A 27281-nucleotide genomic window follows, 5' to 3' on the forward strand; every position below is an offset into this window, starting at 1 on the left:
TCACAACAGGTAGTGTTTTTTGTGTACCAGCAAACAGCTTAGCTGTCCGGTGTGTTAGGTAGCCCTGGTATTGTGTTTAGTTAGTGCTCCGAACAAGAGCTAGGCGTTTGGTTTGTTTTTTTTTGTGTACCAGCCCAACAGCGCGTTAAGCTGTCCGGTGGTGGTTAGGGGTAAGCCCTTGGTATTGTGGTTTTAAACTCGATCCGCAAACCGTTTGGTTTTTTATTACAAATTTGTGTTTATTAAAAAAATAGCGTGTTAAACTTTCATTTCTGTGTCCTGGGTCCTGCTAAAAAGGGGCAACAAACCGTGTGAGTTATATATATATATATATATATATATATATATATATATATATATATATATATATATTGCATATAATATCTAAGCATATAATTCGTTGAACAATTAAAATTACTGAAGTGTTTTAAATAAAACTTAATATACAAATTACAGCTAAACATAAGATTTATAGCAGTACTTGTCTCTGCTTTGTGTATGAAGACTTCTGTCTCTACACTCCCAGTCTTTTTCATAGGCACAATAAAATTGATTTTATCTCTCCCTGTTCTATGAATAGACCATTTAAAAACCTAATTAAAAATGTACAATTTAAAGACTTTAACAGATCTACATTGGGAAGCACAATTACTTTTGCAGCTGAAGTGTGGTTGTTATTCTGAGGCTAGATGGCTTGCCAAATAACATAACATATTATTTTGAATCTCTCTATTCTTCAGTCAGTGTGTCATTGTGTGTTCCATACACAATAGGTCTTCATTGTAAAACCGTGCACAAGACCAACACATAGATTCTCAGGCTTTTTCTCAACATCCTTGCACAGTGCAACCCAATAGGAGGGGTAACACAGCTCAGCTTCCACATGCTCCAGACCTTCCTTGTGCTGTATAAATGACAATGGATTTCACCCCTAGTTCAAGTGACTGACTTGAGTCCTACGTATTTCATTTCCATTTTATTGCCAATGAATTAGTTGCCACTTAAGAGTGTTTTTTTTTTTTTTTTTTTTTTTTTTACAGTAGATCTGTCCCATTTTGAACACTGCAATCCATCTGCTTTTCAATGCAGTTGTGGATCTTGCGTTTATCTGAATTTAAACAAAGTTTCAGAGTTTTATCACTCCTTGTACAACAAATGTGTCACGTGTTTTTTTGCAGTCACTTTTTTGCTGAACCAAACAGACCGGTGGCTGTTGATCACCCTCCAGTGTAGTTTCACATTGCTTTTTTTTTTTAATTTTTTTTTTTTTTTAATACAGCCTGAAACCTAAATAAATGTTGTCCTCTAGTTACTCACTGCAACATGTTTCTGTGTTGGATGCATTAAAGTGGTATATCTTTTAACCCCCCCAACATATTTTGGATTGTTTTGGGTTTTTTAAGATCAACTTGGGAATACATTGCTCAATTTTTGGCGTCTGGCAGGAGAAAGAGAATTTATTTATTTTTAAACATAGTATATCAAGATGATCCTCCCTCTGTGCCAATGCTGGGGTCTGCTTACATGGCGTAGTGTGGGAACAAAGAACAAAATCACTCAGGTCAACATGCTAGATCAGCCAGTGGGCCTTTATAGAAGTAAATGCCAGCGCTCCTTAGTGATGAGCTGCTTTGAATCTGATTTTCTTATCCAATACTGGCAATACACATCTGTGCACTAGATGGTGCTGTCACTTACTAACATAAAGATACTGTGGCTGATCTAGTCTGCCTTTATCTATGGCAAGCAACTGAAGAGCAGCTCCTGAACTCAAAAAGCACCTTCTCTCAAATTAGAACAGAATGTAAAGTCATATCTGAATAAATGCACTCAGCATGAATGTAAACATCAAAAACGGTAAGGGGGCAATAAGCAATATATATTAGTGGTGCATTTGCACCCTCATTTTGTATTTGATTATCGTACAGGCATTTATCAATGATAAATTGATGCATTTATTTTTAAAAATAAACAAACATTTCTTTATTTATTTTTATTTTTTTAACAGAAGATCCAGTAACTAAAAACACTGTTGCGCGTAATAGTTAAACAATAAGGCACAACTTAAATTCAAATTAGAACACTTCCGATTAGAGTTTTTAACAACTGAAAAGAATATGCGTGTATCAGCATCAGGTATCCCTTTAACATTGTAATAATAATAGAAAATACTGTATTTTAACAGAAGTAATTTCTATCTGAACTATGGTTGTTCATTACTGTTAACATTTTATGTCCAAAAGCAAAACATTTGAATCTCACAAATCCTGACTAATTTAACTATTGTACTACATTCAGCTTCTTTTGTATAATATTGCCATATAATTTAAACACAACACACTTTGAAACAAAATAAGGTAATCAGTAGATTTAATAGATTTAAAACAAACAAACATATTGTTTTCATTTGTAAACCAAGAAAACGTGAATTTGTTCTACTTTTGCACTTAGGCTTATCCCAGATGAATGACAGAACCGAACAGTGTTATCTTACAATGCATTATTTCACCATACTAGCACTAAAAGAAGCGCATGATCGTGATTTCTCTTCGCACTCAGTGTTTTGTGCAGTCCCAGCAATTAGGAGTCTTCAAACTTGTCCTTTCTAATCTGATGCATTGATTAGACTACGTAATAAGTGGTAATACATTAAGCTTGGGAAATTTAATTGGATTCCCGTCTACGCTCAAATAGCTACGTTAGTTAATTAACTTGCTGGGTTCACATATTAATATGTTTATACACATACCGTAAAACATCAATTAAACACCTCCGGCATTTATTTACAATATTTGCCAGTAGACCCGTCGCGTATTGGAGACCAGCGATTATACTGGATCACTGGCTCCACATGCTTCATGAGGTCATTAAGAAGCTGCTAACACACAGCCTTGTAGCAACATTGTAACTCAATTTAAACATTCCAGCAACTTTGTTAAAAGGTTGTGTGTCAGTGGGAACTAAGTAACAGTTTTGTTTTATAACACAATTACATAGTATTGTATGCCTTCAAGTATAAAGCGAAAGTATTATTACTGTCTTTTTATATGCAGACCATTGTTTATGTGTCAGACTTAACATAAATTTTTACAGTTTAATAGATAATTTAAAAATGGTATTATTTATCTAACAATTTGTTAACAATAATAATAATATTTAAATCACTAAAAGATAGCCCTGTAATCCAAAACCCAGGCGTGTATGTCTACCTAATTTTACAGCACGATAGTAAATTATAATAATATTAATTAACATAATAATAATAATAATAATAATAATAATAATAAATAATAAAATATTTTTAAAAATGAACAATAAAAGCAATAAGTATCATTATCAAAAATAATTTGTTTAATCTCAAACTTGTACATAGTTAATACAACAAAACATGTTACAATACACCAAGAGGTTTGTATCTGGCCTACTTTCAGCATGCTTAAAATGATCAAAACTTAATATAATAACTGCATTAAACAAGTATGCATTACATACCTTAAATTATGTTTTCTATTATTATTCATTAATCCTGAGAGTCACTTTCATCGCTGTCAGTAATTAGCAGTTCATTATACTCAAGCTCCTCCTCATCTTCCTCAGCTTCAATAGCAATGACAGAGACCTGCCATTTACTAGAGAGCCAGCGTTTATTTACAATATTTGCCAGCAGACTCGGCGTGATTATTTGAGACCCAGCATTAATTAGAAGTTTTACTGTAGCAATATATATCATCTTGCTCTGCACTATCTTTATATGTACTCTATATGTATGCATTGAAGCAACCTAACATCTCAATTTACTGAAGTGTTTTAAATAAAATAAAAAAAATGTACAAATTACAGCTAAACATAAGATTTATAGCAGTACTTGTACTGTTTTGTGCATGAAAACTTCTGTCTCTATGCTCCCAGTCTTTTTCATAGGCACAATAAAATTGATTTTATCTCTCCCTGTTCTATGAATAGACCATTTAAAAACCTAATTAAAAATGTACATTTTAAACACTTTAACAGATCTACATTGGGAAGCACAATTACTTTTGCAGCTGAAGTATGGTTGTTATTCTGAGGCTAGATGGCTTGCCAAATAACGTAACATATTATTCTGAATCTCTCTATTCTTCAGTCAGTGTATCATTGTGTGTTCCATACACGATAGGTCTTCATTGCAAAACCCTGCACAAGACCAACACATAGATTCTCAGGCTTTTTCTCAACATCCTTCCACAGTGCAACCCAATAGGAGGGGTAACACAGCTCAGCTTCCACATGCTCCAGACCTTCCTTGTGCTGTATAAATGACAATGGATTTCACCCCTAGTTCAAGTGACTGACTTGAGTCCTATGTATTTCATTTCCACTTTATTGGCAATGAATTAGCTGCCACTTAAGAGTGTTTTTTTTTTTTTTTTTTTTTTACAGTAGATCTGTCCCATTTTGAACACTGCAATCCATCTGCTTTTCAGTGCAGTTGTGGATCTTGTGTTTATCTGAATTTGTACCATGTGTCTTATCGTTGTAACTTTATCAGTGGTGCAATGCTAGATTAACCCATTCATAAACTTGTGACTTAACTGGTTTTCAAACAACTTCTGGACTTAGTTTTATCTGCCTTTGTACCAAGTTTCACACTGTACTTGTGATCATTTTCTGTATTGCTGTAAAATCTTTAGTGGGAATAGATGACAACAACCCAGATGATAAGGACGCTCAGTTACTATACAAATCTACAGGTAGTGGACAAAAAAATGGAAACACCAATGTAAAGTCACTTAATAAGGTGTTGGGCCACCACGTGCGGCCAGTATGGCCTGTATGCCCTGTGGCATAGAGTCTACCAGCCTTCTGCAGGAGGGATGTGGCACCATTCTTCCACGATAAAGTCAATCATCTCACCCTTGGTTGATGGAGGTGGAAAACACTGTCTCAGGCGTCGTTCCAGAATGTCCTATAAATGCTCGACTGGGTTCAGATCGGGTGACTGAGAAGGCCATGGCATATGGATAACATCAGTGTCATGCTCATCAAATCATTGGGCGACCACACGTGCTCTGTTGATGTCGGCATTGTGATCCGAGAAGACACACACACACACACACACACACACACACACCCCTGCCAGCAGGAAAGAAATGCTGCAACATGGGGTGAAAATGATCACTCAGTACCACTAAGAAGTGATTAGCATTGCCCTTGCATTCTAAGGGAATGAGTGCATCCAAACCATGCCAGGAAAATGTGCCCCACAACCTTACAGAGCCACCAGAACCCTTCACTGTTGGAACCAAGCACTCAGGGCTGTACAGTTCTTTAGGTTGGCACCACACATGCACTCATCCATTTGTCGAGAACATAGTGAAGGATGATTCATCTGACCAGATCACATTTCTCCACTGCTTGTTAGTCCATTGCCTGTGCTCTTTGCACCACTGGACTCATAAATGTGCAATGCCAAGTGTGATGAGCGGTTTGTGCACTGCAACCCAATTGGTATCCCGCGCTGTGGAGTTTTCGACAGACCGTTTTTGATGAAGCTGGTTGTTCGCGCCACAGGTTAAAATTTGCAATCAACTGAGATCTGCAGTTGCTCGTCTGTTTTGCCTTGCACTTCGAATTAATGCATGGATATCACGATCCTGGAGAATGCGTTTCCGCCTACTGTTGCCCTTTGCTGATAATGTCTTTCCCTCTAAGTTCAATGCCGCTATCCCCTTAAACACCGTTGCTCGTGAAACATCAGCAAGTTGAGCTGTCTTGGTCACGGAAGCTCCTGCCAAACGCGCCCCAACAATCGCCCCTCTTTCAAAGTCACTGAGGTCTCCTCTTGCAGCCATGCTAGCCATAATTATAGGCAATAGGCCTGTCCAGCATTTTTATACATGACCCTAAACATGCTGGGATGTTATTTTCTCTATTAACACATGAGCCACACCTGTGTGGAAGCCCTTTCTTTCAATATACTTGGTGTCCCTCATTTACCCAGGTGTTTCAATGTTTTTGTCCACTACCTGTAGTTATGCTTTAGCAGAGTACCACCCAGGGACAAGACTTGATAGGCCGAATGGACTTTTCATTCCTTTTTTTCTGGTTTGATCCAAATCTCAGTAGGTTTTTTTAAGTAATTCAATTAGAATCGGACAGGTTAAACATGGAGATGCAGTTGTTTTCTGACTTGGAAGACATCACTGCAAGATAGCTTGGAAAGAGTTTTAAACAATGGGTTACTCCCTTACCCACATGTCTCTCATGTTATTTGATTTCTTGTCTCTTTTTTTCTATTTTATCACAGTATTAAGTCTTATTTTTAAAGTTTAGGCTCAGCCAGGTTCACAGCCACAAGCCTAGCTGCTGGTGACCAAGTTGCCTTAGTTACTGTAATTACCCCACAAGGGCTTTTTGCATCATCAATGTGAGACTACAGACTAAAAAGGAATGGACTGTATTAGGATAACACTGCAATAAAAAGCTTTTATTTTAATCTTCTTTAAAACAAAAAAGAAACTAAAACTGATATTACAATATAGCCCAGCCCCAACTCGTACAGCACAATGCTGACGTGAGCTGTTGATAATACAAATTTCTTCTGACAAATCACGAGCCACGTTCATATCATGACATTGCCATTTCATATTTATTAGAATATCTGCTCTGACCTTCAGTTCCAGTCCAGTCCCCAAACATGCAAAACATGAAACAGCTCCAAGGCTAGGCAGCTTAAAGGACAAGAGCTATCGCTGCAACGACTTCAAATGTGCCCCCTGTGTAAATCAAAACAACCCTAATCTCAAGTTCACACCAGAGCACATTGTGTGAGATTTCATCATTTAATACTGCCAGGGAAGATTTTAATAATAGCATGCAGCATTCTGCAAATCCTAATCCAGTTAAAGGTGTTAGGGTTAAGTTGTACATGTTATGTATTTGTAAATAAATTAATTCAATTGTTGATTTTTTAAACACAAGTAATAAAATCTGCCTGGAGGTACATTCAATATTACATGGTAAACACTAAATACAAATAGTCAGCACTTTTAAAAAATCTGATGAAGAAATTAGGAATGTATTTACTGAAATCAGGATGCGTTATCAAGGTACTTTAAACCTTAATTTGAATTTGGGGAGCAGGCATCAGCATTTATATAATAACTGTCAAATAAACTTTACTCAATCCCTCACATCTGGTTAATCAATTAAAAGTTTTCAAATTAAAAAATCACACAGTTTTAAAGTTGTAGTCTCCCAATTTCTTAAATATGATATCAAATGTTTTACGATTTGTTGACGATTCCCTGTTAGGGTACCAAAGAATTTACAGACGATCCCTTAAGGAGCGTCGAATGAAAAGGGTGTTTACACCTGAGAGTTATGTACAGGAGTTTACCTGAAAACATGTTTTAACTTTCAATGGTTTAGTTTGATTCAAGGTGAGGGTTTGGTAAATGTGTCCAATGTTTACTCTTCTGTTCACTCTGCTGTATTAGAAGCCTGGCCTTGTTGGCTGTCTAGCTTGTTTACGTCCTGTAAAGGTCATTTCTGCTTCCGGCACACAAGTGTCCTGCTTCTTCCCATTCTGTCACTCTATGAACTAAACAGGCATGCTCCTGCTACTGCCTGCATGAGCTGGAGGTTTAAGAGACAAAACGACCAGCTCCACTAAGCCACAGAAATGCATGATGCTCTGTCAGACTCACCAAAATGGGAGAGTACAATTCTGTTACAAGTGTGTTATAAGGACAGTATAAAAGTTTCTGATAGCAAAAGCATAGCAAAGTGTAATAAAGCATGATCAAGCATAGGTAAGCATGGTAAAAAATTCATAGGTATGGTAAAGCATATTAATAAACATGACAAACAAGGGTAAACTGTGACATGCATAGTATAACCATGGGGAAAGAATGTAATACTGCAAAATACAGTGGTAAACTTTTATAAGCAATACAGTACACCAAATCTGTACATACTAGCCAAAGTCTATATACTGTAACTTCTTAAACACAACCAAACTGGAATGTCTAGATAGGACCATCGCTATCTAATCGTATCTTTAATGTAAAATGACCGGTAGGTACCATTATACACAAGTGTCCATATCGGAGGTTAAAACTGCAGTGTCCCTGTGACGAATGATTGGTCTCCTGTCGTGTATTATAGCGGTAAAGTCTGAGGCAGTACCATATCAGAGATGTGTAGCACTTCAGGAGTTTATGAAAAGACACCAACTGGCAGCCTTTTCATGCAATAATGGCGTATAAAATAGGTTATTTGTTGCTAGACTTATTTTTTTGTAACCTGCTAAATTTTTACAAACTATATCTTGGTTACATATACAAAACTTTGCATCTTCAAGCCTATATACAACACTGAACTATTTTACAAGCACACTGCAATGGGGTGATGGTCTCCTTATCCCCACCCAAAATCACATTATTTACTCAGGAACACGGAGGTCTTTGAAACGCAGGAAAACAGCAGTGTGGCAGTGTTCACATGTATAAATATTTATTTTGGTGCTGGATACTGCACACAAATTGCAACTGACTAGCAGGCTGTAAATACAACGACTGACATTCACAGACAAGATCACGACTGACCTAATAATTCTCTCTCAAGGAGACACAGCTTTGTGCAATCCCCAACCCCACTTACTCTTAACAAGATTCATTTGCACTGGCATAATTTTATACAAAAATAAACTTATTTAACAATCATAATTTTATAATAAACATTCCTATATTTTACATGACATGTAAGATTTCTTCTCATTTATACATATTTGTTTAACCTGCATGAATACCGTCTTTGTTTATAATCGTTAAACTATTGTATTGCTTACTCTTTATTATCAATGTCATTATTATTCTTTTGTACCTATTACCAGTAAAGACTGAAAATTAGCATTACCCCTTCCATTGGAAGATTACTGAACATATAACAAAACCCCTGTTCCACATGTATAGCTACAGCAACTTCATTAAGGGAAGCGCCCCAATCTAAATACAGCAATACACCATCATATATCAAACACACTTGATCAACAGCATGCACGATACATAATAAACCACCGCTCTATCGCCAATAGAATAACAATCACAACAATAACAGGCAATTCAATATTAAAGTGAGGGTCTCACACTCACACATATAGTAGATTAGCACTTTTACCAAAAATATCCTACTATCAATTGCATTACAAAAACTTGGCTTGATAGCAGAAAGTGTCTTGTAGCAGCCTGTGTAGGTCAGACATGACTAATTTCAAACAGCACACACCTTTACTACCCAAGCATGTTGTGTGCCGCTCTACAAAGCAGGACTCATCGGCGAAGGTTCTCTTTGCTGCCGTGTACAGTAGGTGGCATTAAGAACTCCTGCTCCCCTCCCCCTGTCCCCCACCCCTCCCTCAAGGGAATTCTCTTGATTAGGTCTGCTTGTAATCGATCCAGATTTACAATAATATTGTATTGTCAGGGGAATCCTAGTGCGACACCTGACATTTCATAGTCTCATCATTCTCTGCTGCAGGACAGCGCTCTCTGAGATGTTGTTTTAGAAATAGTGAGGATATGTCTGCATTGTGTCTGGATTCAAGAGTCCCAGGATTGGTAGAATTGGGAGGATTATCGGTATGTCTGGGATTTGACACATCATTTTGAGTTCAAAGCAATTTCGAAGATGCCAAAAAACCCTCTTAGTATCTTGGTAAAAGCCTTGCAGTGCAATAACAGCTGTGACGGCCGGCTCACCAAACGAGCTCGCTTGGTTCTTTTCCCTTCAAAAAAATCACGAACGACACAAACTAGATTGAAAGAAAAATAGCGCTGACACACACTTTTAATGAAGGAACACTGACCGGCCATAACAAGGCCACCCCCTCCCCTAAAACACAACCACCCCCACTCAAGTCCCAAAATTTCCATTTCCGCCCTCTTCCACGGGCGTACTTGAGGGTGGGTCAGACCTTCCGGCACTTCCAGGAAGGGACCATGAACCGGAGACAAGGGACCCCACCGGGATGACAGGGCCAACAGAAGTGACGACCGGGGAACAGGAGGATGCAGCAGTGGACAGAGATCTTCCACTGGGGACCGGCACAGCGATGTCCGCTCACCCAGGGGGAGCGAAGCAGCGAACAGGGGGAGCATCAGCGACGTCTGGCAGCAGCCCAGCGACGTCTGGGTGCTCGGGAAGAGCGGAGCAGGGAACCAGAGGAAAAGCTGTGGCCAATGTTGCGGACCCCTGGGCTCCAGGTCTAGGAAGACTGGTAGGGTGTCCAGGAGCAAGGGGCACGGGACCGCAATTGGCAGTGTCGGACTGATTCGCTGGGGTGATGGAGGTGGGCACTTCGCTTGGGTTCTTTTCCCTTCAAAAAATCACGAACGACACACACTAGATTGAAAGAAAAATAGCACTGATGCGCACTTTTAATGAACACACATTAAAACAAACAAAACAGAAACAAAAAACAAACTCCGTTTTTGGAGCTCTCACTAAACACCAACAGGAACCTAACTAACACGCAGGACGGCTAAGCCGTTTACCTGCCACAAACACCAAAAACTTACACAAGTTTCACACAATACCTTGATATGACTGCTCACTCACAGTCAGGCTCTTCACTCAGCAGCCTGGAACAGACTGGCTGCCTCTCTTAAATACCCTGCACCTGGCTCCAATTTACAATTAGCACCAGGTGCAGGGGATAACGAAACAATAAAACAATTAAACAATTAAACACAATTAAAACCCTTAGCCCATTCTCACATGTTTTTTAGCAGGGAGGATTTTAACCCCCTCCCTGCTATCTCACATAGCCTTTTCTTCTTTAGATGCAATGATCTGTTTTGTGGAGGTGGCGAGTCTTAGAAGATTAGAAGTCTATGGGGGAGTATTTACAAAGTGTTCTCCCCCCATTAGGATTACATATCCTACAACTGCGACAGCCAGCCCTCGATGGCATTAACTTGTAACTTTCTAAAAATGGAAATTTATTTTGTTTTGAAATACAGGAATAAAGTGGCACCAAAATCATATTCAGACTGTTCTACTATCCAAAGATTTAAAGTGTATTAGCTGGGTTGTGTTCCATTTCCTCTCTCAAACTGAAGGCTAACCCTTAAAGTTTACCATTGTACTTTTGCATTATGCATTTACCATACTTTGCCATGTTTTTAATTTTGATTTGTTATGCTTCTCTGTGCTTTACAAAGCTTGTCTATGCTTTACCATACCTCTCTGTGCTTTACAAAGTTTGCTTATGCTTTATTACACTCTGCTATGTTCTTACTATGGGAAACTGCTATAAGGGAACCAAGGTTTAAAACTATTTCCTTGCACTCCCTGCTTGTTATAACAATCTTCTGCTTGTTAGTTGTTGTTTTTTACTGATTACAGAACAGTGGAACTATACTGCTGTTTCTTGATTTCCACTCACTATCTAAGCCTCTTTACTCCCAGGAACTCAAGAGCGGGTGTCTGTGAGCTACCAGCCTACGAAGGCCAGGTGTCCGCTTGAGCTCGCTGGGCACTTGGTCAGTAGGGGCAGCTAGTCCCTGGCAGTTTTGCCTCATTAATATGCAGGAGCACCAAAGACCAGGCAACACTCCCTTGAATCCCCAGAGCAAACTGGCAATTTTATGCATAGGAACTCCACAGAGGATGTTGGAGAGCATCTGAAATCTGTGAGCGCTCACAGGGCACTGAGCCAGTATGGGCCGCTGTAATGCGATGAGAACTCACCGGCTGCTGATTTTGCATTATGAAGAAATTAGACATGCACCTTTTCCTATATATGTATAAAACATGACAACCATATAAAATTACAGTTCAGATTTGTAAAAAGAACTTGCAATATTTAACATACAAAAATAAAAGAGAATGCGCTATTGCTTCATTTTTAACCCAATGTTTGAGGGTACTAAATTAATTTAATTATTTTATGGAGTAAACAAATATGACTGAAGATACTTGTGGTGCTGTTTTAAAATAGTCTAGCTTTTCTAGCTGATAAATTAAATTAATTAAAAACAATCCATGTTTACAACTAAAAACACTATGCTAAGATACCCCAATTACATAATGAAAGCATCTTAATCATGTATGAAACAACTATCTTTAATTTTCTGATTCCAGGAAAGATTAGTGAATGAAATATGTTTAAAATATTGATCTCATTTGGGGTTCAAGTCTGGGCTATTCCACAGCCGACCGTGGATGGGAGTTCCCAAGAGGCGGTGCTCAACTGGCTGAGCGCCGCCAGGGTGGGGTGGGGGTGGGTTCAGGTCAGCAAGGCTCACCGCACACCAGCGACTCCTGTAGTCTGGCCGGGCGCCTGTGGGCTTGCCTGTTATCTGCCCGGGAGCTGCGTTGTCCTCCGACGCTGTAGCTCCTGGGTGGCTGCATGGTGAATCCGCAGTGTGTAAAGAAGCGGTCGGCTGACGGCACACGCTTCGGAGGACAGCGTGTGTTCATCTTTGCCCTTCCGAGTCAGCGCAGATAATTGTGAAATAGAACTTTGTGTGATTGAACTACAGAATCACACTTGTAATATTATCAGTATAGGATGTACTTTAATATGCTCTTAACAGCTGAAAATGCCACATATCTCATTTATTAAATATGTTTATTTTTTTTTGCTTGTTGCACCAATACACGTGCTCTCCAGGTAAGATTTTTTAATTTACTAACGTTATCACATTTGTTGTACTTTTGAAGGTATCCAAAATTATATAACACTCAATAGAGGAATATGTAAGGTTTTGATAATAAAATAAATGTATAAAATTCAACGATAAACGTTTCGACTAGAACTCTTTCTCAACGTCTTCCAGGGGTGTAGCCACGGCCCACCCAAATCTGCACCTTTATGAATGCCAAGTTTAAGTAAATTTATAATGTATTTATGCTTTTTTTTTTTTTTTTTTTTTTTTTCAAACTGTGCATCCCGAAGGCGAGAGCTCAAGTTAAGGACAAATAGGCTATAGAGAAAATGTTGCAGGCTTTAGCCAATCAAACCAAGGTAGTCATTGTGATGCAATGTTTCGGCGGAAGCTTCCTCTTACACAACGAACCATGTGCAAGCTGCATTTGATTGGCAGTAAATAAATTGGCAATTTATTCATTTGCATCTACTTCAGCAGTGGAAATGGCAACATGTGAAAGTAAACGTCAGAAGAGAAAATTACCAAATCGACTGGATGATTTGTTTGTTACTTCATCTTTGGGAACGTCAACCAGGGAGCAATCTAATGAAGATTTGAAATATGGATGAAGCTGAAGTTTTTAGTCTTTGTTCAACAAATAAAGCACAAATTGACTGTGGGGAAAAATGATCCAACCCTAATTTAAGTTTGAGATGATTGCCATTTGATTATCTTTACAAATATGCACGCACTTTCAAGTCTCTTCTCCACTATGAACAGGATTAAGACAGCTGCGCGAGCCTCAACGCTGACAAGTCGCTTGAACCTGATGCTGTCTCTCCCTTCGTTTTGATAGAGACTTGTGCGAGTCTCTGGAGTATGACTCCATAATTAAAATATTCAGCAGCAAGCCTCAACACCTTACCGTTACTAACTAGGCAATGGTAAGTCATTGACTAGCTACTAATTTTATTTAATAATTGCTTAATGAAATATGACTGTGTTCTTGCTGGTTTGGTGATGCTGCCTGTTTAGCTTTTTAAAGCACATTCACTGTGAATATATATAAATGTATTTTTGTGTGTACTTCAAACATTTTAAATAGAGTTACAGGGGAAATATTTGTATTAAGGGTTTTAATAGATTTAAATCATTTTTGCAAACTAGTTCCTGTGACATCAGACATTTGGTCATTGCCCATCGACCCTAAGTTTGGGTCCACCCATATTTCCAAGCCTAGCTACGCCACTGATGTCTTCAATTGAAAAAGAAACTTGTAAATCGGCTGACAAACAGTTCAGTGTATTGTAAGAAATGACAGACCAGTGCTACAGTAGCCCAGATCAGATACCTTCAACTGGACCTGTTTCCACTGGAGATAATTCACTGGGAACAATGCATCATTCACTCCAGTTTGGGGCAAGTCAGTGAATACAGTGTAGAATCACATCTCAATGCCACTGAAATACAATGTTGTGTTTAGCCCAAAGAAAAAACATGTATTGTGCGCCATGTAAAAAAACAGATAGACAGTAGCGTATAACATGCTGCCACGATGCAGATCTTTAAACAAACTGATCATGGCTCGTTAGTGCTAAGCGTTTTACTAGAAATATATCACAAAACAAACAGCTGTTGATCTATCAGACTGAAAGAAAAGGCTACGCAGTGCTACAAAATATTTCACACATACAAAAAGCAGCTGGTCATTTTAGTTTGGTGAATTACACTAAAGTTTAAGACACATGCGAATTCGGCTTTTAAAACAGCAGTCAAATATTAGTATAATCCCTAGCAAAACAACCACACAATCTACTCACTTGTTTTCCAGCTAACTGCAACAGTAGGGATTCAGTCTGAATGCCAGTTTCAGATATTATAGTTAGACCATACGCCATGAGTGATACAGTTCTTCTGTCATTTAAGGGTACACAACCACAAGAAGCTGTGTGGGTTACTTCATGCAGTCTTGGAGCATTTTCCTGTGGCAGAGATCCTTTCAAACTGCTTCCTCAAAAACAGCTGCTTGCACATTCTAACACTTGTTCCACAATGCAGTTTATTTCTTTACTTTGAAATAGTTTGTTGCATATGATGAGGTCTGTTTTTGGCCTAGGTTTGGTTTAAAAATGATTTCTATAAATATAAATGCTTACAATGGTTGACTTTATCAAACCTTTTCTTATGCTAAAAAAATAAATATAAAAAAACACTGCTTGAAATGTGTTCTGTGGCAAAAATGACCATGTTCATAATCATTCATATAACAGTACATAAACAACTGGATCAAAATTATATTATGCACAGGAAACCAATGCATAAATGATGTCTCCTTCTTGATAGGTAATTTGATGGGGTAGCAGTTTTTTTTTTGTTGTTTTACTCTAAAATGGTAGGTATTACACTTTTGTTTTCCTGCTAAGTCAAAATGAAAGAATATTAATTAAAATATTCAGATACGGAAAATCCATGTTCATCCCAGCACTAGAAAAGAATCATTTTATATGTGTGTGCTGGCTTGGTAATGTGGCTTTGTTTGCACTGTGTGGAAAGCCAGCCTTATCCAGCTGATAGCTCTTGAGCAGGATGATTTATTGGACTCCAAATATCTCTCTTGATTTAGAAGGGAAGTATAAAAAGACAATATGTGGCTTTTGATAGTCAGATTTCACAACTTTGATGGATTTGGTTCCCCAAATTTAAAATCCATAATGTTTGTGGTGTTCACACTGAACCGTCCTGCTCCAGAGAGAAGTGTGTTCCCTGTGGATATACCCAGTCCTGTGCACACTGAACCCCTCCTCTTGTCCTGCTCCAGACTGAAGTGTGTTTATAATGTCCCCAGCAGGAGAAGCAACGAAGCTGAGCGGTGGGGGAGCGTCGTGTCTGTTAGCTGTAAGTGGCAATACTTTAAGCTTCATCTGACCTGTAATGTGTCCAGTCATTGGATAACTAACTGAGTGTACAGTATCATGCTTTTCCTGTGCTTGTATAATGCATTTTCCATTGTTTGATATTCTGTTCTGGTCTCTCTCATGGATTCCTATGTTTTACTATCATTTTAAATCACCCAAGTGTTGCTGTAACTTGACTCTAGCTTTACCATGCATGCTTGACTGCTTCTGTACTCTGTGGTAAATGTCTGTCACGGTACACCAACTGTTATAAAGATACTGGAGTTGAATTCATCTATGTGCAGTGCTGGGCCAAATATTTTAATATGCTAACAAATATTTGTTTACATGTATTCGGATGTAAAAATCAGATGTTCATATTCGCTACAAATGACAAAAATACCTTGCGCTTATTTACCGCCTCGCCAGAATTTGCGCAAATGAAAAAGAGCTCTGTGTGTATATATATATATATATATATATATATATTTTTTTTTTTTAAATCAGGATCCACACACCAGCTCTTGAGCCTCTATTAAAGTTTTAGACAGCAAAAAGTAAACAAATCAGATTAACCACACACACACAGTGATCTCTATGGAAAGCCACCTGGGACAAAAATGTGTTGTGCTGCTTTAGAGGGAGCCAGAATCTCATGGGACAGAAAAAGGGCAAGCACATCATTATGATATGCATCACTTAAACAGTACTTTCTGAAAATGCTGTGTAGTGATTTTGATATAGATTGTATATATTCAAGGCTCGAAGTTAATGTATATTTGGTAGCATTTTGCTTCTAGTTTTGTTATACCTTTTTCTGATACCTTACACTGCAGCATATGACCGACCCTGAGTGAACATGTACATAATTACCGGGATTATTTTTTTTGTATTTATTTTTTTAACACGTACATTATTAGCATCTTTCATAAAGCGGGAGACCACTAATAAGTGTCTATAAAATGCTAATTTTATCTGTCATGGAGATTATTTTGTTATCTTAACCCTGGTTTCACACACGCTAAAAATAGACACATAATAGGTAGATAATTATTACTTTATCAAAATTATGACTACAAAAAAAAACCCAACAGGAGCAAATAGCTAGCTACAGTGTTACCATGATTCAAGAAAAGTCTTCCTTGTGCATTAGGTTTTCTTTTTACAATAGGTTATCACTACCTTGCATACCTCCTGTTTAAACTAGTGAAACGTGTGCTTTAACACAATGTTACACACACACACACAGCTAACTAATGTCACTTTTTAATAAAAATGAACCCAGCGTATTTAAAAAAAAAAAAAAAAAAAAAACTTGGTTGATATCCCTTTTTCCGTTATTACTTCTTAGTTAATTTTTTTATAAAACGCTGTCTTTATAGGTGTGTATGATTTGTTAGTTACCAAAATCTCAGTCAACAATTGAAGACATAATGATAATTTCGTACCACTTAATTTGCACCGATGAAACATGACCTGGTTAACCGTATTGATTGCTAGGCAGCAAAGCCATACAGGCTATGGAGTTAATAACAGTACAGCACCAAAACATTCTAGCAGTTGATAAGTCCATCGGCAACAGAGACATTAACTCATGGAGCATGGAATCAATCAGACAGGAGTTTGCAGATGTATTCCAAGGGGAAGGACGACTTGGGGGCTTCAAGCTAGAAGTAGATCAGTGCAGAGCCTGTGAAACTACCAAATTGAAGAGTACCGGTGGCACTATCAAAACCACTGAAGAAGGAACTGGCTAGACTGCAAGAACATGAAATCATAGCACCAGCTGAGAAATACACAGACTGGATCAGCAGTTTGCTGGTTGTGAAGAAACCCTCAGGAAAGTTAAGGATATGCATAGACCCTAAGCCACTAAACAAAGCACCCAAAAGAAGCCATTACCCTCTTCCAACCATTGATGACGTCTTGCCGGATCTGGCAAAGGCAAGAGTTTTCTCAGTATGTGATGTTAGGAATGGGTTTTGGCACACTGAATTAGAAGAAGAGCAAAGCTATCTCACCACTTTTGCAACACCATTTGGATGTTATCGTTGGTTGAGCATGCCAATGGGAATCAGTCCTGCACCTGAGGTCTTACAGAGAAAATTGAACCAAGTGTTAGAGGGGGTGCCAGGAATCAAAATCGTAGCTGATGATATCCTTATTGTTGGGGAAGGAAACAAAGATATAGTAGCTGCACAATGATGATAAATTGAGAAAGCTCCTGGAAAGTCCACCCGGAGAAGGTCAATGCTATTAGGCAGATGCCCAGACCAACAGACATTTGGGGAGTGCAACGATTCCTGGGTATGGTGAACTACCTAGCAAAATTTTGTGAACACCTGTCAGAGATGTGTGAACCTCTGAGACAACTGACACACAAAGACGTGTCGTGGGAGTGGACTGATTGGCATGGAGAGGCCTTTGAGAAAATAAAAGACGCAATTGCAAAAACTCCAGTACTAAAATACTACAACCCAGAAGAACAGCTTGTTGTGCAATGTGATGCATCAGAAACTGGATTGGGAGCAGCACTCATGCAGTCGGGACAGCCAATTGCATATGCAAGCAGAGCCCTGACAGATACAAAACAAGGCTACACTCAGATAGAAAAAGAGCTCTTGGCAGTACTGTTTGGTATAGAGAGATTTCATCAGTTCACATATGGACGCACAGTAGAAATAGTCTGATCACAAACCACTAGAGTATAATAGGGAAACCCCCTCCTTTGTGCACCCAAACGACTACAGCGGATGCTACTGAGGCTGCAGAGATATGATGTTGTACTCAGATACTACCCAGGAAGACTTTTACTACTGGTTGACACACTAAGCAGGGCATACCTACCAGACTCCAGTTCAAGACATCCAGCAGAAACTGAAATTGAATCCATTAACATGGTGCACTACTTGCCCATCTCCAACGACAGGCGAAAGGCCATACAAAAAGCAACAGACCAGGACAAGGATCTTCAGGTTTTAAAGAAAGTGAATCTACAAGGTTGGCCGGACACTAAGGAACACGTACCTCGGGAAGCAACAGTGTTTTTCCATAGCAGAGATGAGCTCAGCGTATAAAATGGAATTGTCTTCAGGAGTGAGGGTGTAGTTATACCAGCTTCTCTCAGAGCAGATATTATGCGAAGAGTCCACTCCTCACACATTGGAATAGAAGGATGCCTAGGAAGAGCATGCGAGAGAATCTATTGGCCAGGCATGAATGCACAGCTGAAAACATACATGGAGCAATGCAGTGTGTGCAGTGCACAGGGAATCAAGCAGCAAAAGGAAACTTTAAAATCACATGAAGCACCAAGTAGACCCTGGGAAATAGTGGGAACAAATCTTTTTACAGTCAACGAGAAGGACTATATGATTACCGTTGACTACTACTCCAACTTTTGGGATGTGGACTTCCTGGAGAACACGAAATCCAGGACAATTGTACGGAAGCTAAAAGCACACTTTGCGAGATATGGGATTCCAAACACTCTGTACTCTGACAATGGACCACAATACACAGCAGTAGAGTTCAAAGAGTTCAGCAAAAAATGGGACTTTAAGCACAAAACATCATCCCCCTGCTACCGGCAGAGCAACGGAAAAGCAGAATCAGCAGTGAAAGCAGCCAAAAGGCTAATGGCTAAAGCAAAAACAGCAGGCTCTGATCCATATCTGGCCATGTTGGACCACAGAAACACCCCCTCTCAAGGTGTAGACAGCAGTCCAGTACAAAGCCTGATGGGAAGGAGAACTAAAACCCTGTGACCAGCAACAAGCAGAAGAAGATCATGGAGAGCCAACACAGGAAAGCACAGTACTACAACACTTCAGCAAAGGATCTACCTCCACCTACACCTAAAAGACTTTGAATCAATAGAAATGTTCATCATCATTTGTTTTATGTACTAGATTACAAATGCTAACAAAAGTTAGTTGATGCTGTCTCTGCCTGCGTTCAGAGCAATATAATAGCTTTTACTACTTTTTGAAAAAACTAACAACTATCCGAACGAATATTTAAATTATGAGCGAATGTCAGAACATGAAAATCCTGTGTTCATCCCAGCACTATGTATTTGATCTAAATACTACATTTCCTACATTTTTTTTTTTTTTTAACTTTAAGATTAAGCATACCATTTTAACTTGAAAATAGCAGTTTAAGCTAAGTTATTACAATGTGTATGTGTATAAGACTATGTGTAGAGCACTAATGAGTACATGGAATAGACTGAATAAAACAAATAATGAATATTAAATAAATAACCTTACACTGTATAGTCAGTCCTAAACACTACAGCCAACATTCATACACGTTCCGATACCGTTTGAACATTCAGACAGAATTGGAAGCGTAACGGTTAAACTCTAAACAATTAACACGTCTACTAAATAACGTAGTCATTGTTTAAATTATTTTAAAAAATAGTCTTTTTAAAAGTACTTCAAAATGATGTGATTGATATTTTAATATTCAAAATGTTGCTGGTATTGAGATACGTCACTGCTTCGATCAGTTGAATAGACACCATGTTATTCTGTGGAGTATTTTTTTCACTCTGCAGTATAAAATAATGAGTAACAAGTACAGCGCTTTACAACACTATAGTAGAGGAAACTTTGAAACACCAGTTTTTAAACAGTCTCAAACCAAGTATGTCCTGATAAGTCTTGAATCTGCACCGCACCAAGCCTCCTGTATCCACCTCTCACATTGTGGTTTGTATGGATCAATGAAGCATGGTCTAATTGCTCTGCATTAGTTACAGTGGTTTTACAGACACGGCCTGTAACACTATAGACCTATAATGCTGTCGGCAGTGAAGTTAGTTATAAAATATGTTTTTAAAAGTTTTGTCCCTGTAAAATGTATAGAAATCTGTTTTGCTCTTCAATAGAGCTGAAAGATGATTTTATAACCTCCTAATGCTGCATGTAATAGAAAAGCCGATTTTATAGTGACATGCAGTAGTACATAAGCAATTAAGGGGGACAACATACACAATCTGGACTGTCAACAAGGTATGTTTTATAGTAAAGCAGCCTGCAAAAACAGTTAAACTATGGAAGAACTGATGTAACGGTGAACATCAGTACATACACTGTAAATCTTAAAGCAATTCCTGTCTGTAGTTTCTTATACTGTGTATTTATTGATACAAAGTCAAATAAAATCCCCAAATTTTGCTACCCGTACCAAACCTTGTTAACCAGTGCATAACACATTACCAATCAGCAATTCAGGAACTACAGAGCATGCATAATTACTGCTGCACTTGTGTGCTTGTTTCCTGTCAGGTACTGTACTAGCACAGCCATCGTGGGTAGTCAATTCAGTAATATTGTGACTAATAACAGCAAACAATGAACCATATTAACCTTGAACAGTTCCATTCTGTTTTTAGGACTTCCCTGCCAAGATATTCAGTGCAATACATATACATATTTCTAACTTCCTGTTTACACAGATCCAGAGGGTTTGAACAGGGTTTGCTCCTCTCTGAAGAAAATCTCATTTTAATCTAAAAAAAACCCACTGTGAGCTAATGTCACTCCAAAAGGGCTCTGTTTTAATCCAGCTATTGTCAATGGTGTCCTTTGTACAGCATCCTGTGGATGTGTGTCACCAGTATTCAGATTAAAATTCCTCATGACTTTAAATTGGCAAAGAAAAAAATTATAATTCCTCTGCATACACTGTAATTAACAAACCAAGATATTTCTATTGATTCAAAAGTACATGTGGTTCCTAAGCTTACAAAGTACATTGTTTTATGGAATCCTTGTTATACCAACTACAGAGGGTTTGATATAAACAGCTGTTTTCAAAGATGCTTAGAAGCACTTATCTTTGACTACCTAATCTAATCCGTGAAAGAGTTCTAAATAGCAGTGTTTGATCCAGTACAACAAAATCCTTAATCATCCTATTTACAGTAGAACTCAAAAACCTGTTAAGAACCTAAACAAAATAAGGATTCCAGAGAATCCCAAAGGAAGACCCAGGATTCTAGAACACCAGGGCCTCATTCACTAAACAGCGGTAATGTGTTTTGTACACAGTAAGCCCCTTTACTGCATGCTTTGTATACCCGCTGTATTCACTAACCAGTGGCAGGCAACCTAGCGCGCGGAAGTGTCATTTAAATGACAGTGTCAACCTAGACTGTTCGAGTCATTTAAATATAATGAATAATGTTAATGTGTGGAAATGTATGCAAATTAGATCACAAAATACCCAGAGGGAGGCATTTGATATGCAAACCATATTCACTTAAGGGCGCTAACTTTACAAGGTTCCTCAGCGTGTGCTAAAAGTACCGCTTATTGAAACCAGGCGGTGTCACAGAACCAGCAGAAGAGCAGCACAGGAGAGCGAGAAGAAGAGTCAGCAAGAGAGTAATTCAGACCAGGCAGACTGGAGGAGGATAACTAGATACAGACTGAGCACAGATCATACTAGCCTTGTATGTAGGGCCCCGGAAAATTCACGATAGCATGAATTTCACAGAAATCATGTACTCTATTTGACTGCCTACAGTGAAAAATATGCATTTTACTTTCCTTCCAGTATTTTACATTACTCTTCACATGCCCTCTTCATTTCATTCTTTTATCAAGTAGAAGCAGCGCTACAGCAGCTGTACATGGTCCGGCGTCAATGCCACGCATTTGGTTACTACGGCAATGGGGTCAAACAAATACTGGCTTTATGATTGGTTAATTCCTCATACTGTGCAATGACGTAACATGCGAGTCAGAGGCAGGAAGTTTAAAATGGTTAATATGGTTTAGATAGGGTTGATTTATTAGCTTGCAGTGTAAGATTAACATAAAAAGTGCAGACTGCTGACAAATAAAAAAAAAAAAGCTAAATTAATTTCCAGAAGATCGTGTTCAGAGCTACAAAAAGGGGACGTTGTACGCAGAAGGTGGGGTTCTGTTTTGCTCAACTTGTAATGTGTCTTTGGATCATCCAAGAAAAGATACTATTGACAAGCATCTTGACAGTGCAGTGCACAAAAACAAGAAAATCAAACTTGAAGTTCATGCTAAATAACTACCGAACAAGCAGGTCACAATCACAGGATTGTTTAAAAGGAGAACAGAAAGTGGAAACACATGTAATGTCAACACATTTGAATTAGTGGAAGCCTTTGTGCAGCGAACATACCAATACAACAGCTGCCTAACAGTGACACTCAGACGAGAGCATCTCCCTAAAGTGTATGCAGCACACGAAGAATATATTTCAATGGCAAAATGAACGATTCGGAGTCTGTTTGCATTGTATTCGATGAGGACACTGATGATCAAGGCAACTGTTTTGTACATTATTTCATCCCTCTGAGCTTTACAACTGCTAATTCAGAGGAACTTACTGCTTACTTAGTAGATACACTGCATCTTGTCTCTAACCACACAAGAGTAGTAGGCCAGAATATCATTAAAACGCTTGTGGAGAATGGCATTGATTTCAATTGTATGTCTGCTTTTATAATAATAGACAATGTAACAGAGGGTGAAACACGAGCTGTTTTTTTTTTTTTTTTTTTGGACATTTCATTTGCAGTTAACGTTTCTCCCATGTTTAATATTTTGGGATCAGCGGCAGCAAAATAGTCTATGGGAATTACACAATCACTGTATTTAATGTGTCAACATACGTTTTAAAGGTTTACAAAACTGGAAAATATTGCTGAATATGTCATTCAAGGTTGTTTTTTAAAAATCTATTTTGTCTGTTTGTTACATTTTTTTTGCAGTCAACACAGACCTCTTTAAATGACTCTTGTTTCCAGCAATTTTGTCCTTTATGTTTCATTGAAGTTAATGTTCTTGCTGATTCAGCACCAAAAAGCCTTTCATAATTCCCCACCACTTCTTCTTCTAATACATTTAGCTCCTGGTCTGTAGACTTCAGATTCCTCACTCTGTCCTCCTTAGTCGCTGTCACTGTGACAAACTCAGGACCATACTTACCTTTTCCTGTATACAATGTGTGTAAACCTCATGCATAATTCTACATGTTGAATTCTGCGTGCTGAATTTCGCGCGTTGTGACAACTTGCAAATTAATCACTTAGCTTGCTTTAATTAGCTCAATGAATAGAGCTATCGCTGGTTCATTTTTGCACGTGGTGTGGCTTCCCCCTGTCACGAGGTAAATCTGGTCATTTACCGCTGTTTAGTGAATGAGGTCCCAAGTATTCTATATAGAACACCAGCTTCTATATAGAACACCCAGGATTCTATAACACCAAGTATTCTATATAAAACACCCATAATTCTAGAACACCAAGGATTATATATAGCACTCCCAGGGATCTATAAAGAACACCCAACAGTCTGTATACATTAAAACACCATCTTCTCTATTCTCCATGAGCGGAGCTGCTACAAAAAATCTATCAAACAAAATAGACTTGTCTTTGTGCTGATTGAGAGGCTTATTCAGAAAAAACATTAACTTGAATCAATACATTGCATTAAAGCCCTTATTACAAGCAACACAGTTTTATTTGCCTTTTTTTCTCTTGCTTACTTCTATCATTAATATGAAAATATTTTAGCATGCTTTTAAGAATATGTCAATGTACTGTCAGAATCTGGTAAGTACAGTTGAACCAGAAATCCATTGCATTGCTCTGTTTAATAGAAATTCTTGCAGTTTAAGGTTTATGCGTTTTAGCTATGCGCTTTTATTTTATTTCCATGACACATGCTTTATGTTTAATGGCAGACCAATTATGTATAATGTTAATCCTAATCCTAGCCTTAACTCTTCATCAGTACTGAATTACCATGTATTGCTGGGAAAGAAAGGGAAGTACAGATAATTAATTAATAACTAATTAAATATTAACTGCATAATAAAAAGTGTGACCAAAATAACTAACTAAACTTTATAATCCATATTGCTGCATATCCTTTTGGTAGGTAGCAATTACTGTATGTTGCAAATTTAAAAGCAATCGCCTACCATTCTAGCATTGTGCAGCGGGCTCTATAATGCGTTGACCAGTTCAGCAATTCTCATTTAAGAGCGTTTTAAGAAAACATATATGTAAGTGCTTATAAGGTTCCCTGGGAATTTTTATTTAAATATTGCATTTTGTCCTAAATAAATCCTTACGGGTACTGTATATAATCCTGTACAATCCTTTCCATGTAAGAATGTTTTATTCTCTGGTTGAATCGACCTAGCCGTTTAGAACCAGAAAACTTGTTGTTTTATCCGGAGGTCAACAACGTAATAGTCTCCTTGCAAACCATAAACTAACACGCATGCATGTACATTGCTATAATAATAATAATAATAATAATAATAATAATAATATGTAACTTGATTTAACAAGCATAACTGGAGAGTTCCCCTAACCTGGCACTGTTTAAATCCTGAGCAAAAGCTAACGTGTTTCCGTTTAGCAACAGCAGGTGACTAAAATAAGAAAATAACGGTTTTGTTTTTTTTTTTCATCATGTGATCCACGCTCTCGTCTAGAAGCAGTTCGGTGTTATTTTAACTGTGTGAATGAACGAGTGAATGCTGCCTGATGGAAATTTATCAAGAAAAATGACAAACAGACATCGGAAAAAAGAATCATTCATCCCTTCTCCCGTTTCATTTTTGTATTTATGGGGCGACCAAGGTATCATTATTACAAACCACACCACAACACTTAAGGCTCTGAAAGCTACTTCAAAATGCCACAAAGGCCGCTTACCACCCTTGATTCGTGAGTGGAGGAGACCACGGTAAGTCTTTCATGCCAGATGTGCCTCTGCCGCCCTCGTATAATTAGGAATAGCGGTGGCTCCGCACAAGAAAACACCTTTGTTTTCAGCACAGAACAGCTAATCCTATGAAGCACGTTCTTATCTTTAGTAAATTATTTCACAGACTGTACTCACAACAAGCACTCGATTAGTATTAGTACAACATTTAACACCAACTCTCTATATCACATGCAGATAGATACACAGTGAAACCAGCACTGTGTCTAGCTGGCTGTGTTAAATCACACACGAATGACTGATTTAAAATTTAATAACCTCCTCGACCGCATCGATTATTATTACTACTGCCACAGTGTGCACCCATCTGCAGTGTGACTCCATGCAAGACACTTGGAAACGAAATACTTCATTGTTGTCTTAGAAGAGACATAAGGGAAAGAGTTAAAAAAAATGTACACGCGCTCAGCCACATACGAATAGACTCAGTCTAACAATGTAGCACATATCGATATGCAAGCGTTTCATGGATTCTTATTCTAGACAATTTTATGCCGTTTTATGTTTAGCTATGTATTAATGTGTTATGTAGCGCTAATTCTGTTTGCAGTACATGCACTCACACATATACTGGACGGTCGCACTTACTGTTTCTTGCAGTATTATATTCCCCTTTTTTTATAACTCGAAAGCTCTTTGGATTAAGAGAAACGAAAATAAATAAACAACCATGTATGTCGTGTTTTTATAGCTGAAAATGCACAAACCGGTCCCTGGGAACTTCTAACGGGACCGAAATATGCAAACCATCCACTGACCGCTATTCTGTAATCATGACAACAGCAGCAACTAGCTTGCATCGCATTGCAAGCGGCAGCAGCACTCAGCAACAGGCCGGGTTATAAAGGCTGCACACTGCCGTTTCTAGCATCGATTTAAATAAATCTGCAATAGTTAAGCCTGTAAAACACCTACCTTGGTATGCCCCTTTTCAATGCAGGAGTATTCGGTTGGAGTTCTGGGGAATTGTTTTATAAAAGATGTTGTAGGCTGAGAGGCGGAAACAGGAACTGGAGATGTTAGAGTCACTAGTATTGCTGCTGCTAATATGACTGAGCCCGACCGAGTGAATTGACAAGAGGAGGCAGCAGTGCGCATACTAGTGTCAGACTGCGGTATTACAGTTATACAGACAATGCTCCACAGCGGTAGACTACACAAGCGGTTAACGAACGAACACCGGACTCAGACGTGTTTTCCAGTACTAACGCTAACACAGCCCCGCAGAATTCAATAGACTAGCTTGTTCCATCAGACCTCTCCGAGGTTTTTCCTGAAAGACGTCACGTTTAAACTAATGTCAACCGTTTTCCATTTACTGAATTCCTGTTAAAAAATTTAATTTAATAAAAATGCACTATTTTTGCTTTCTAAAATGTAGGATTATTAGGTTCCTTGTGGCTTGGGAAGCTATTGCCATTGTAAAGATTTTTTGTTATTTTTTTTTTTTTAACTATTATTTTTATTATTTTTTTTATTTTATTTATTATTGTCGTTTCTCCTCCAAAAAATTTAAACTGCTCCTGTTCCCCTGCAGTTTAATCAATCAACATGAAACTTGGAAGGTGTCATCCTGTATAGATTACAGTTTAGATGCAAAAGAAAATGCGCTCCTGCGTCAACCAAGATGGCGGCCTGGCGCATTTATTGGAAAAACCTTTCAAAATCTTGTTCTTGGGAACCGGTGAACCCATTGATCTGAAACTTTGCATATGTCATCAGTAACCAAATTCGCTTTGTTTGTGAAGCAGAGGCTGCGATAAATTTTACTATCAAAATGGCTACCACAAAATTTGTCAAAATACACCCAAACATCAAACAGCTTCTGTTTGCAAACCTTTTAACCAACTAACTCCTAACTTGGTACGTCATCCTGGGCACAATGGAATTCGATGTGGCAAAATGGTGTTCTTTCGTAAAACAAGATGGCGGCCAGACCTATGTTTTGTTAC

The 27281-nt window shown here is 38.3% G+C and overlaps 1 protein-coding gene across 5 annotated transcripts in view; it reads right to left on the reverse strand.

Moving 5' to 3' along the window:
- LOC121330142 (alpha-(1,6)-fucosyltransferase) overlaps positions 1 to 26424 on the reverse strand; it is a 286595-nt gene extending 260171 nt beyond the window's left edge. For 3 of the 5 annotated variants that reach the window (XM_041276439.1, XM_041276437.1, XM_041276438.1), the window contains exon 1: positions 26245 to 26424. The gene's annotated coding sequence lies outside the window, so the exon portion shown is untranslated. Of the gene's footprint in view, positions 1 to 18556; positions 18709 to 25259; positions 25612 to 26244 lie in introns of those variants that run through there. The other 2 variants (XM_041276440.1, XM_041276441.1) reach the window with 2 other exon arrangements.
- Between the last annotated feature and the right edge of the window lie 857 nt (positions 26425 to 27281).

The sequence above is a fragment of the Polyodon spathula genome, chromosome 17 (assembly GCF_017654505.1).
Source record: "Polyodon spathula isolate WHYD16114869_AA chromosome 17, ASM1765450v1, whole genome shotgun sequence".
NCBI lineage: Eukaryota > Metazoa > Chordata > Actinopteri > Acipenseriformes > Polyodontidae > Polyodon > Polyodon spathula.